The sequence below is a fragment of the Hemitrygon akajei genome, chromosome 20, assembly GCF_048418815.1.
Source record: "Hemitrygon akajei chromosome 20, sHemAka1.3, whole genome shotgun sequence".
Classification (NCBI taxonomy): domain Eukaryota; kingdom Metazoa; phylum Chordata; class Chondrichthyes; order Myliobatiformes; family Dasyatidae; genus Hemitrygon; species Hemitrygon akajei.
In genome coordinates this window covers 55149146-55162161 of record NC_133143.1, presented here as the reverse complement: position 1 = coordinate 55162161, position 13016 = coordinate 55149146, and positions in this window count along the sequence as shown.

Below are 13016 nucleotides of genomic sequence, written 5' to 3'. Positions count from 1 at the left end.
CCTTTGGTAGAGACCTATCTCCACCATGCCACCCACCCACTTTATCTAGGCCTTTCAAAAGCTGGACTATTTACTATTGCCTTCTCATTGTCATGGCAGGATGTAAAGTAGATTGAGAGGTTCAAACCTGGACCAATAGGAAGCATGAAAATAATTGGTAGTTTGTAGGAATAGACGACACACACTTGCCCCATCATTGTAATGTTCCCACAACCAATGATCTCACTTTTAAGGATTCTTTATCTCATTATCTCATGCTCTCATATTGTCTTGCGATTTATTTATGTTTGCATTTGCACAGTTTGTTGTCTTCTGCACTCTGGCTGATCCTGTTAGGGATACTATTCTATAGATTTGCTGAGTATGCCCACGAGAAAACAAATCTCAGGACTGTATAGGGTGGCATATATGTACTTGACAATAAAATTTACATTGAACTTTGAACTTTAGAGTTTAGGTTTACTATTAGAGACAAGGTTATACAGAGAAGGAGCCATTTTTAACAAAGGGACAATGGTATGGTCAGTTACCATGGAACTATGTATCTTAAACACAGAATCTTCCTTCACTATTGCAAATGTGAACATACTGAATTGGGCCTATGAGATTTTATTTGAAAAAGTTAAAATCTAATCTAATACTTCCACGCTCCAGTAAAAGATAATTGATCTTTTACATAGCATGGTAGGCAAACATCCATTGTGCCCTTTCATTTGATCTCTCGGTCTCTAATTAAAAGGATTGTCACCTCATAATGAATATGCATGAATCCTACCTCTATTTGAAAAAAGATTATTATCTGCACTTGTCTCTGGAGAGAATGAGAATTGGACCTTCCTTGGGTCCTGTGTTTTTTCCATCTAGGTCTCTGGACTGGACTAAAATATCTGTTTTATTTCACTATCAACACACAATGAATGGGCACAGTGAAATAGAAGGTGTGGCAATAATATTATAATTTAATAATTGGCTATAAACATTAGAATTATGGCAAAAATATTTTGTTTTCCCTGCATGGGGGAGTAATACGATAGGTATAATCGCTGCTCTATTATAGAACCCAATCAGTTTTATTCTGGCTTATCCACCAGGTAATAAAGATGATGATAAATCCTGTAGTCAGCAGTAGATAGACCATCAATATGTGAAAATTAGTAGATGGTTTCATTAAAGACATAAATGGTAGGTTACAGTAAAAGCTTACTGATTGTAACCTTACAGTGAGGATGTTTAAGATTAATGTAAATTAGTGAAAGTTATTTTCAGATTAGACTGTAGCTGGCAATCTAACAGTATTGAATATAATAAAAATCTATTTGATAGTCATGAAACCATCAAAGGAGTCAAAAGATCATCAGGGCTGGAGATCTGCACAAGTCTGAGAGTCGAAGCCTGAAGGTCAAACCCCGTGATTGGCATCCTGGGGAGAAGTCCTCTGTGTTGCTAAGACCGGTTACAACTAGCTCACATTCCTCGAAGCCCAAGAGCAACGCTGCAGCGACAGGTGCTGGCAGATGTTCTGCTATCTAAGGAAAATTGTGAAGAATGGAGCTACACGGAAGGGAGAAATTGCGCAATTTATGGAATCAACAAAATCCACAAGTATGACTCAATTAGCCATGCTCTCAGCACTTACGTGTCAACCGTCAATCAGAGCTCACACTCATTTTCAAACATTTACCACTAAGGCAAGACCCAAATCCACATCCATATGGAGATTATATATCTGGGTCCTGACGAAGGGTCTTGGTTAGATAGATAGATAGATAGATAGATAGATAGATAGATAGATAGATACTTTATTCATCCCCATGGGGTTGACTGCTCATGTCCACGGATGCTGCCCAACCTGCTGAGTTCCTCCAGCTTGTTTGTACGTGGAGATTATATATGTTGCTCACTACTCAACCATGACAACACCAAAACAGATTATACAACACTTGTGCTAGACTTTTCCCTCCATCTGGATGAAGTAGTCCAAGCCTGCATGTAAAAGTAGAACTTGGAGAGATAAGAGTGCCTTGCATATTCCAGTATGAGAGGAATCAGAATCAGAATCAAGTTTATTATCGCTGACCTAGGTCACGAAATCTGTTATTCTTGCGGCAGCGTTACATTGCAAGACGTTAAAATCATTAAAATCAATATGTTGCAATTTAATAAGCAAAAAAAAACCTAAACAAATATTAACTAACTAAATAGCTAACTAGCATGAAGGCAGGTGCATGGGGTTGAGTGAGATCTGGGATCAGCCCTGATGGAATGGCAGAGCAAACTCGATGGGCTGAATGGCCTAATTCTGCTCCTATGTCTTATGGTCTAAATAAATAAACAAAAGTGCGAAAGAGGAGTAATGAGGTAGTGTTATTTGGATCATGAACCGTTCAGAAATCTGATGGCAGAGGGGAAGCTATCCTTAAAACACTGAGTGTGGATCTTCAAGGTCCAGTACCTCTTCTCCAATGGTAGAATGAGAGGAGAGCATGTCCTGGGTGGTGAGGATCCTTAATGATGGATGCCGCCTTCTTGAGGCACCACTTTCTGAAGGCGGGAAGGTTTTGGGAAGGGTTGAACCCGTGATGGAGCTGGTTAAGACCACAACCCTCTGCGTCCTCTTGCAATCCTGTGAACTGGAGGCTCCATATCAAGTTATGGTGCAACCAGTTAGAAAGTTCTCTGCCATACATCTATGGAAATTTGCTAGATTCTTTGGGGACATAACAGATCTCCTCAAACTCCTTCATAATTGCATCAATGTGTTTGGCCCAGAATAGATCCTATGAGATGCTAATACCCAGAACTTGAAGCTGCATACCCTTTTTACCACTGACCCCTCAATGAGGACTGGTATACCTTCTCTGACCATCTCATTTCTGAAGGTGGCAATTAGTTCCTTGGTCCTGCTGATGTTATGTGCATGGTTATTGGTGTGACACTACTCAACCAACCGATCTACCCTTCTCCCTAATGCCTCCTCATCACCATCTGAGATTCTACCAGCAACATTGGAAGGGGTTATTTTGCTCATTAGTTTGCACCATAGTTGCTATTTTGGATGTCTAGACATGTTCAAAACTCTCAAATAAAGACACAAACAAGTTTGCCCTTCAAGCCTGCTGCGATAATTTATTTTTCATATTCCTGAAACTAAATAAAGAAACCATCCTTAGCAAATCAGTCTGAACATTCTTAACTGAATAAAATATCAGAAATGACATAAATATATCTAATGCTGAAACATCATAAAAGCACATTGACATCGGGAATCTGCTGGAATTTCTCAGCACCAGTAAATCTCATTTTAAACATCTCCAATCTGAAAAATTTATTCTGTATAATTTCTGTATGTGCAGTTAGGAATGAGGTTAATATGCAAAGCATTATTGCTCAGCATGTAAGTATAAGAGAAAGCAGAATTAGCCCATCCAGTTCCTCAATAAGTTCAAGTCTGGTATTGTACCTTATCCACTTTCCAGTCTTGAACACAGGAGATTCTGCAGATGCTGGAAACCCAGAGCAATGCACTCTAAATATGATGGGGGGGGTGGGCGGTGGGCGGGGAACTGAGCAGGTCAGGCAGCAATTATGGAAATGAATAAACAGTTGATGTTTCAGGCCAAGACCCTTCATCAGGACTGGAAAGGAAAGGGGGAAATGGTAGAATAAGGAGCTGGGGCAGGCGGTGGGGGGGGAGCATAAAGAGGACAAGTTACAAGGTAATAGGGGAGGCCAGGTGCATGGGGGAGGGGGAATTGAAGTGAGAAGCTGGGACATGATAGGTGGGAAGGGTGAAGGGCTGGACAGGATTGAATCTGATAGGAGAGGAAAGTAGACTATGGGAGAAAGGAAAGGTGGAGGGATAAGCAGATGAAGAGAAAAGAGGCCAGATTGGAGAATTGAAGAAGAGGGAAAGGGGAAGAGGAAAGTTACCAGAAGTAGGTACTTTCCCATCTGGTCTTTATCTTCTTTTTCCCTTAGTGTCCAAAGCTCTAAGCGACAACTAAGAATTAACAGACCTGAGGTAGAGAATTCCAAAATTTTACAACAATATGAAAAAAATCTCACATCTTAGTCCTAAATGTCTATCTTGAAGCTAACATTCTAGTTCTCAACTGCCAAACCAAATGAAATCATCCTTGTCAATCTGCCTCAAATTCTTCAATGAAAAAAATTCCTCATCTTTAAGCAGAAACAAATTGATCAAATGTGTCACTTCCTGCTGTTAGAGATTTTTAAAGGACTGGTTAAATGTTCATGATGATTGCCATAGCAAAGATTATAAATAGTTCACAGAATTGATTGGAAACTGACTAACATCAAACCATCAAAACCTTGAATTAGCCAAGCCATCGCTTCTAAATTCCAACAAAGAATGAGCTTGCAGTGATCTTGCTGCGTTTTTTGAAAGGACAAGAACATCCTAATTACAAACTGAAAGGTCACATAATTGTAATAATTTTTTTTCTTCTGGTCCAACTGAGCAAAGCTGTTGATTTCAAAAGTTGCAGTTAAGCTCACACTGATTTCTGTACATGGGGAGGCTGCCATTTCCTCCAAAACTTGTTATTGTGTGTGTGCATAGCTCAGATCTCAAGGAATTTAGCTAAATTCCTTTAAATTATCATGATGTTTTCCTTTTACTGTTTAAAGAGATCTTCACCCACTTGCAGGGAAAATCGTGGCTGATTGCTCGGACGTTCATTATGATTCTACAAGTGTTTAGTCATTTCTGGAATGGTTTCAAGTTGCGAAATTCTGCAGAGTGGTTGGCATGTGTTGCATGTGTGGCTAGTTTCTCACCTTCTGCAAAAACTGGGAACTCGCAGACGCGCAGTATAAGCATTCCCATTGGAATACAGAGTGACTGAACAAGAACAGAAGGTCCACACAAAGTAGGACCCAGTGAAAGAGGAAGTTGAATGGAGATCATTTAACCCTTTTTTGTCAGTTGATAATCCACTGAGGTTGGGTGAGGCTAGAACCAGAGGTCATGGGTTAAGGGTGAAAGGTGAAATGTTTAAGGAGAGCAGGAGGGAGAATTTCAGTGGTAAGAGCCAGTGGGAGTAGTAGGTGCGAGCTCAATTTCAACACTTGGATAGGTACATGGATGGGAGGCCTGTAGAGGGCTACGGTCCAAGTACAATGGGACTAGGCAGAAAAATAGTTTGACACTTGTTAGATGTGCCGAAGAATCTGTTTCTGTGCTACAATACTTTATGACTCCTTACGAATTCTTTCAGGTTTGTCCTCCGATGTGCCTTTCTTGCAACACAGCCATGTTTGTAATATGCTGTGGTAGAAGACTACTCATGCTAAATGAAGGAGATGAATTTAACTCCTTCTGCCACACCAGAAAGAATGAGCTTCAATACCTACGCTATTAGTGCTGGTCTCTTTGAGACTAAATGCATTCTGGCAGGCTCCCATTATGAATTCCAGTCAGGGTAATTGTTAACCCCTCAGCATGAACTTTCTCTTGCAGATGTCATACATATCAGGCCCTGTAAGGAGGAGGTACCTGCACTGCCTCTGCCCTGTCTGTCAGCTACTCTACCAAGTCCAGATTCTGCCCCTCCACTATAAATAAGCAGTGTCAGTATCTGAGTTGGTGACTATGTGGGTGAAATCAAATAACTTTATCTTCAGCATTCCTGTCATCTCTCTCCTTCCTAGCCAAGTTGTAGACCTTGGATACCAATAAGGTTCAGTTCTGGTGTAGTGAATGGAGGAAGTAAGGTCATGATTATGATTACGCAACTCTTACCGACACACTGTGGAAAAAAATTCTGTCTGGCCACTTAACGGCTTGGTCTGGCAACTGTTGCACACATGACTGCAAGAAACTGTGAGATTTGTGGACACAGCTCAGCACGTCAGAAGAGTCACCCTTCCACCTATGGACTCTGCTTATACTCCTCACTGCCTCAGTAAGGAGGCTGGCGCAGTCGAAGACTCCACCCACCCCAGATATTCGCTCTTCCCCATTCTCACGTGAGGCAGAAGATACAAAAGCCTGAAAGCGCGCATCACCAGGCTCAGGGATAGCTTTTACCCCACTATGATCAGTCTTTTGAATGCACTTCTTGTATGATAAAATAGACTCTTCACCTCACAATCTACTTCATTATGATTTTTCACTTTACCATCTACCTCCATTGCACTCTGTTTAGCAGCTTTTTCACCTTACTCTACATTGTTATTTGTTTTCTTTATTTTACCTTAATGCACCATGATTTGATCTGTATGATCGGTCATGCCAGATAAGCTTTGCACTGAATCTTGGTACACATGACAATAATAGACTGATTTCAATTCTAATATCAAAGAGTAAGGTGCAGGATTATGCTGCGGGCTAACTGAAGTTAGAACAGAGCACATCTAAGGAGCAAGAAAAGTGTGAGAAGGGGACTTCAGAATGCCAATATAATCTTCTTCTACATTTTTCCATTTTTCCCTGGCTTAGCTCCAACAGCTTCAGTAATAGTCAGCACTATCATCTCCATGGGGTTGGGTCCTACAGACTTCCCTCCACTCTAGAGGCTATTGCTTCCACCCCCCCCCCCTCCCCAGTAATAAGAAAGAAACATTTCACTGGGTATAATGCGATGTGTTTGAGCGATAGTCCAAGCATGGCCTAATAGCCAGAAATCACTGGAAGTAGTGAGGCATGAGCATGAGAATTGCAGTGACAGTGGGTGTAAAGAATTCATAGTGTAGCATTAGCATTCAGGATAAGGTTGTTTGAATTCCAATTGATAGATGCATGCTGGAGTTTTGATGATTTAAGCAGCTGTGTGAAGCTGGTGATAAAGATTTGGAAGGGTCAAGTATAGACCGTGATGTGGCGACATAGCCAGGCCCAGAGTTCATCAATGTGACAGGGCCTTGGTCTTAGAGAGAGGAATGACCCGATGTTTGGACAATTTAAACTGCGGACCAGGTAGATTAAAAAGGCCAAGTGTTGGGACCAGAGGCAAGGGTTGGGCCAGTTTTCTTTGGTGCTCTGAGCCACCTGTTTTTCTGTCCTCTGCACTGAGGCTGAGGCTGGATCCTGCTCTGGCTGCTCTGGACTTCGTGCCTGCAGGCCCTGCGACGTTTTGCTCTGCTGCGTGATGCACTGAAGCTGAGGCTGTGGGCCTGCTCCAGCTGCTCCAGGCTTCGTGTCTATGGACTCATTCTTGTTCTGAAAGCTGTTGCTTGCTTTTATTATTTGCATGATTTTTATTTTCTTCTCTGTCTCTGCACATTGGCATTTATTGGATTTTTTTAAATGGGTTCTTTGGAGTTTCTTGTTTTGTGGCTGCCTTTAAGGAGACAAATCGGAACCTATATGTACTGTGAAAATAAATGCACTTTGAACTTTGTCATAAATTTTGCAGAAACAAATTTCTCATCTACTGAATAAAGGATTAAAATAATTTTCAAATCCTATTCAGTTTTAAGTGTCTTCAAAACTGCAAAATAAAATTATCATTACTTTGTATTTGATGGCTGCAAAACATTTGGAAAGTAAACACAAATTGACGATTGCAATGGAATTCAATAAATGCCATTAATTTTGTATATCCGGTTAGCTCTAAAATGGTAAATCTACCCACATAACACTGTTGAGAATACAGCATGAAAATGAAATATTTTCAACCAAAGTGTTAGTCATTGTTTATCACTGGCATTATATCTGTTGTGCACAATGGAGAGAGCTTGACAGTGATGCCAATTAATGCCATATTAAGACCAGTATTTTTGCTGTAAAGCAATGATTAGTGAAACCAGATTGAGACTGGTTGAACTCGTTTAACTTGTGACTCTTCCAGTCATGAGACAGAAGAGTCTTTCATCCCATCTGGCTGGCTCAATTTGAACACAGCTCCCAAGCATGAAAGGCCAGCGACTAACAGTTAGGTCTCTCTTCAATACACCATCAATTTTCTCAGCAGGAATGTCATCACACCATATTTAGGAAAAATCAACTTCCTGGCTTCAAAGCTGAACACATTGTGATAGCACAAGGATGTTAAAACTTCAACAAGGATTGTTTGATTAGCTATTTTCAAAATGAACAAAAGGAATTTATATGATGATTGTAGGTTGTAATTGATGCAACTAATGTTGAATTACACATAGGTGAAAACATTTCATTACTTGGATCAGTTCAATACAATGATAAATATATTTTGAAAACATAATGTAAATCATAGTGATCTGTGATTAGACTACGTCTGTTCACTGGCCATCTGTTTTAAAGCTCATAAAACCCAGTCTATTCCTGATGAACAGCTACAGTTAAGCAATTGTTATCAAAATGTTGGATTATAGTCGAATTTAATCTTTAATACTGTTGGGTTTTAATGTTCTGGTTTACAGACCCAGGAACATAGCACATTCCTCTTACATTATGCATCATTCATTTTCCTAAGTCATTTTGCTTTTGAAGTTGCAGAGGTCATGCTGTAAGAACATCATGTTTGCCACAATTATAATCAAGCCACAAAGGAAGGGTTATAATTAGGGTGCATTTGCTAATAATGACAAGATAGGCTGCACAACACATCTGTAGCCAACTAAGAAGTGAAAATGGAAGTGGGGTCCTGGGATGTACCAGCTGTTGCTGTTGCTCCTCCCCGCTGAGCCCAGAGCCCCAAGTCCCCTCCGGAAGGGGAGGCAATCTGTTGACAATCCCAACTCTCTACTTCTACGGAACTCTTGACTGATTCTAAGATGACAATCATCTGGTTGAGTGAGCAAAAATCAATGCCTACAGTGAAAACCAAGAGGAAAACACAAAGCAGATGGCTGGAGGCCCACGCGCTCCTGTTTCTGAAGCTGTTTACATTCTTAATTGACTAATTTCAACATGTTATACTACAATTTTTTTTTCACATGACCCAAATAACTGTCTACGGTGTGAAATGGGACTTTCCTGAATTTAAAACAGCTGATCCCCTAAATAATTTTAGAGAACCTCTCCTAAGCACAGCTGAAATCACCGGTTGTCCACGCAGCTTCAACAGTGCCTAACTACCCCTGGCAGGACCCACTCACAATAATCCGTCTTGTTCTACTAACAAGGAATGCTAGAGAGAGGCGCAAGACCAGCTCTTCCTCGGTGGTTCTCTGTATAACAACTACCTGAGCCACATGAACAGTGAGAAATGAAGGGAGACAGTAAGTCAAGCTAAGTTATACTCATGCATATCTTTGTACCAGTGAATGATTCACAAGTCACAGTAACCAAAGCCTGAGAGGAAATCAACAAATGCTGCATGGTACTATGAGAGCTACTGAGGGGATGAAAAAAGCAACAACATAGGAATGAAAAGCAAGTGAAAACGACCGCTCGGTTGAGAGTGAGTTAAATATTGGCCTTGTTATTCTATTAAATTATCTCATATAAACTCTTAAAAATTCACAAGCACGAGGAAGTCTGCAGATGCGGGAAATCCAGAGCAACACACACAAGATGCTGGAGGAGCTCAGTTACAGGAACATAGCTAATAAAGATGGTTATTTTATTGTTATTGTGTCGGTGAAATCCTTCTGTAACAAGCAGCCTAAACGCAGCTCTCATGATGAGGTGCAGATACACATAACTCCTTACAGCATCGCTCCCCAGCAGCTCACAGACCTTCGAGACATTTAATGCATAGTCCGTTTATGCAACAATCGTGAACTTTGGTGTTAAATTAATATCCGAAGCAATAAATGTTCAATGCTTTTGAGTTTATCTTAGTATTCTTTGACAAAACATCTGTGAGGTGTTTTCGGCCTACGCAGCACAGATGTGCTAATATCAGTCTCTGTGCTTTAAGGCTAAAACAGTCTCATTGGGTCTGGCTGGTCAGAGTCCATGACTGGGGGTTAGCAAACACCAGAGGCAAGGGGCCCAAGCGTCGATTGAAATTGGTCCTTGGATGTCCTCTGAATGACCAAGACAAGTTGCCAGTCCTACTCATGGCCCCTGCATGGAAGGCTGCAGCTCTGGGCTGCCTGCCTCACTAGAAGCAGCTAGAAGGTGCCAGCTACTGTGGGTCAGCACGATGCTTTATATAGCAGCAACCAGATTTCAATTCCTGCCGCCGTCTGTAAAGGGTTTGTACTTTCTCCCGGTGACCGTGTAGTGTTCCTCCGGGTGCTCTGGTTTCTTCCTGTGGGCCAAACATGTCCCAGTCGGAAGGTCATGGTATATCTTAAATTGATTAAATCGGGGTATTGCTGGGTGGTGAGGCTTGAAGGGCTGGAAGGGTCTGCTCTGCCCTGTATCTCAATAAATAAATAGATAGTTAAATAAATGAATGAATCAATCCATCGATGGATAAATAAAGATTAACTGTGGATAGGTAGGATGCAGCATACTCGGGAGAAGGGGAATAGCAAAAAAATACTGCAGTAAGGCCATCCTTGGGTAATGAATGGGTTCGGTTTTTAAAAATGTGTTTAGCTCATTTTTGTCTGTAAGTCAGAAAATACACAACTATCACTTGATGTGTTAACCATACATGTGTTAAGCATATAATGCCATGATGAAATGCTAGAGCAGACTCGATGGGCCAAATGGCCCAATTCTGCTCCTATTTCTTACATGAATGACACCAAAAGCTCATAAGACTGAAAGAAAAAACAGTAAACAAAATCTTGCTACTGTTGCCTAGATCCCAAATAATAATTTAATATTAGTAGTAGGGAAGTTTGTAGATTCTGTGTTGGAAACAAGATACCTGAGGTTATAGACTGATACCGATTACAATCTGATACTTGTGGCGGGAAGATTAGATCTGCCAAATTTCATAGAGTTTTCCCCCAAGTCACCAACATAGTGGAGACATGAATATTGTGTTTATGGATTTGCAAAATGACTAAACTAAAATTAAGTACCTTGAACTGAATTACTCCTGCTCCATTGCTGACAGTTCATTGGGCATTGTAGACAGAAATAAAGATGAAGAAACAATGACTGGTCAATGAATGGATAGACTACGATAATATTTGTAAGTGCAATCTACCCTTTCTTCACTTTCTCTGTAACATAAAACTAATGTGTTTCCACTCCTCTCCTGCTCTGAAGATAGTTCTTTAACTGTAATGTCAACTCTATTCGCTTTTCAAAGATGCTGCCTGATCTGCTGAATATTTCCAGCATTTTCTATGTTATCCGAGTTACTTGCCTTTTTTATTTGCCAATTTTGAACCTTACTCTGAAAATTCAACTGTATTGACTTCAATGCATTTCCACATCCCACATTTAGCTAATACAACAGCTGCTCTTGTTTGAATAATTTTAACTACACCATTTTAATGCCAAATGTGTTAGTTTTGCAGAACAAAACATGACTGTGGTGATAAGAATATCTTAGAACACACAATTGCTCTTTTACAATATCATTGTGTAAAAGACCTTAGTAACATGTAACATATATTTTATATAGGAACTGAGTTAATGGCTTTTATCTAATGACAGATGTTTACAAGGACAATAATTCTCTCGTGAATATTCAGTTTTGATAACAGTGAAAATACTTATTTTCTCACAGAGGGAGGCTTTCTTCTGTCACTAGATTTATCATGACCTCCAACAATGTTTAGAAAATAATTACTTTCTTCTCCAAAAAAATGGATGCTCTTTGGTGATTTTATTTAAATTTTTCACTTAATCTCTCAATACAACAAGATTATTTCAGTCTGGGATATCAGTAGATATTGCATATCATGTTAATACAGCTAGCAAATAATATTAAACTTCAGTTTCAGAATCAGGTTTATTATCACTGGCATGTATCGTGAAATTTGTTAACTTAGAAGCAGCCATACAATGCAATGCTGATAATATAGAGAGAAAAAAAATTTAAGACTAATTGCTTTCAAAAACTCTTTGGGTAGATGTTTAATTTCCCACACATGTCATGCACCAAAACTAACATGCAAGACAAGTTTATATAATTTAGTGAAATGAAAACAAACTGATTTAATCGGCCATTTTATCTTCACCAAGTTCTGGCTAGTTAGTTGGTTCTAATTAACAACATCTTGTAAGTTAGGGCAGCACAAAAGCATATTGGTTAGCTCAATCACCAGTGATCACTGATCAGGGTTTGTCTCCTGCCGCAGTATGTAAAGAATATGTATGTTCTCCCCAGGATTGCGTGAATTTTCCCCAGACGCTCTGGTTTTCTCCTACATTTCAAATTGGACAGTTAGGGTTAGGCTTGGTCAGTAATGGGCATGTTATGTTGGCACCAGGAGCATAAGACCATTATACCATAAGATATAGGAGCAGAATTAGGCCATTTCTATCATCGAATCTGCTCCGCCATTTCATCATGGCTGATCCAATTTTCATCTCAGCCCCAATCTCCTGCCTTCTCCCTGTATTCCATCATTCCTTTATCAGTCAAGAATCTATCAACCTCTGCCTTGAATATAGAGTACATAAAGACTTGGCCTCCACAGCTGCCTGTGGTAAACAATTCCACAGATTCAAAATTCTCTGGCTAGAGAAATTCCCCTTCATCTTCGTTCTAAAAGGACACCCCTCTATTCTGAGGCCGTGTCCCCTGGCCCAAGCTCTCCCACCATATGAAACATCCTCCCCACATTGACCCTCTCTGTGCCTTTCACCATTCAATAGGTTTCAATGAGGTCGCCCCTCATTCTTCTGAATTCTAGTGAATAGAGGCCCAGAGCCATCAAACACTCCTCATATGACAAGCCATTTAATCCTGGAATTACTTTAGTGAACCTCCTTTGAATTCTTTCCAGTTTCTGCACATCCTTTCTAAGATAAGGGGCCCAAAACTGCTCACAATAAGCACAGCAACACTCGAAGGCTGCTGTCAGCACAACCCTTTGACTGTGCTAGTCATTGATGTAAAACGACGCATTTCACTGTATACGTTGATGTCTCAATGCACATGTGTCAAATAAAACTAATTTTCTCTTAGAAAACAAAAGGTGAATACTTCGTGATCACCTAAATTTAAAAATATGTTTGTGGCAATGAAGCAGGAAAGAAGTACAGAAAC